The sequence below is a fragment of the Suncus etruscus genome, chromosome 3 (assembly GCF_024139225.1).
Source record: "Suncus etruscus isolate mSunEtr1 chromosome 3, mSunEtr1.pri.cur, whole genome shotgun sequence".
Lineage (NCBI taxonomy): Eukaryota > Metazoa > Chordata > Mammalia > Eulipotyphla > Soricidae > Suncus > Suncus etruscus.
The window spans coordinates 151,604,301-151,605,851 of NC_064850.1; the positions used below are offsets into that span (position 1 = coordinate 151,604,301).

General features: G+C 45.3%; 1 pseudogene; it reads right to left on the reverse strand.

Moving 5' to 3' along the window:
- Nucleotides 1-548: 548 nt before the first annotated feature.
- LOC126003404 (60S acidic ribosomal protein P1-like) lies at nt 549-1,080 on the reverse strand (annotated as a pseudogene).
- Nucleotides 1,081-1,551: the final 471 nt, after the last annotated feature.

Genomic DNA, 1,551 nt, shown 5'->3' on the forward strand with positions numbered 1-1,551 from the left:
TAACTTTTTTATTCTATCAACTATGATTGACTCCTGAAGGAACATGGGCCCCAGTGCCTTTAGAGACAAAGATTAAAACATATGCTGGTTAAAAAGGGAATGTGTTTGGGAAGCTGGAGCTATAGTACTACAAGCAGGATGCTTGCTTTGTATGTAGTTGACTTGGGTTCAATCCCAAGAGCAGAACCAGGAGTAATGCCTGAATACAGTCAGGTGTGTCCCAATCTCCCTTTTCCTTCCCCTTACAAAAAATATGGAGTTGGGTCTGAAAGAGAACACAAAAGGATAAGCCCAAGTAGAAACAGCAACTTCAGCAACTGGAACAATCCTTGAGAACAGAGCCAGAAGTCCTTGATCACTGTTGCATGTGATGCCAAAGAAACAAACAAACAAAAAAAAAAATCAACATATCTCAGAAGATGAAGATCAAATATTTGCACCATATCAATTTATAATTGTGGCAACTACTCTTCTTAATATTGGGGCGGGGAGGAGAGAGATTTGGGACATTGGTGGTGGGAATGTTGCACTGGTGAAGGGGGGTGCTCTTTTTTTTTTTTTTTTTCAAGAGTTCAGCATTTTATTGAACTTGTTACAAAAAGGCTTAGTCAAAAAGACCAAAACCCATATCATCATCAGACTCCTCAGATTCTTCTTTCTTTGCTTCTACTTTCTTCTCCTCAGCTGGTGCAGCAGCAGCAGAGGGTGCGGGGCCACCGGCAGAGGCAGCACCTGCTGCTGGGGCAGGTCCACCAGCCCCCACGTTGCAGATCAGACTCCCAATGTTGACATTGGCCAGGGCCTTGGCAAACAGGCCGGGCCAGAATGGCTCCACGTTGACGCCGGCCGCTTTGATCAGGGCGTTGATTTTGTCCTCCGTGACGGTGACTTCATCGTCGTGCAGGATGAGCGCCGAGTAGATACAGGCGAGTTCCTAGACGGAGGCCATGGCGCGGGAGTGAGAGGACTGGATGAAAAGAAAAGGACGCTGCCGGGCGCGGTGCTAGTCGCCGGATGAAGTGAGGGCCTCACCCCAACGCGGCCTTAGCTCCCTCGGAAGGACCGAGCACCTTGGCGGCAGCTGCGGAAAAGGGGCGGGGGTGCTCTTTACATAACTGAAATCATACAACTACAATCATATTTGTAATCACGGTGTTTAAATAAAGATAATTAAAAAAACATTCTTCTTAATCTATAGAAGCTAAAATTTATGACACATAAAAACCATAGACATTAACAATGTTGCAATTTTGTTACCTAACCTATGATTATTTAAACATTAAAATTATATATATTATTGACAATTTATGGAGCCAGAGAAGAAACACAAAGAGCATGCCCCACTCCACATTTTTTAAATAAATAAGTAAATAAATAAATAAATAACAATTTGGGCCCGGAGAGATAGCACAGCGGTGTTTGCCTTGCAAGCAGAGATCCAGGACCAAAGGTGGTTGGTTCGAATCCCGGTGTCCCATATGGTCCCCCGTGCCTGCCAGGAGCTATTTCTGAGCAGACAGCCAGGAGTCACCCCTGAGCACCGCCGGGTGT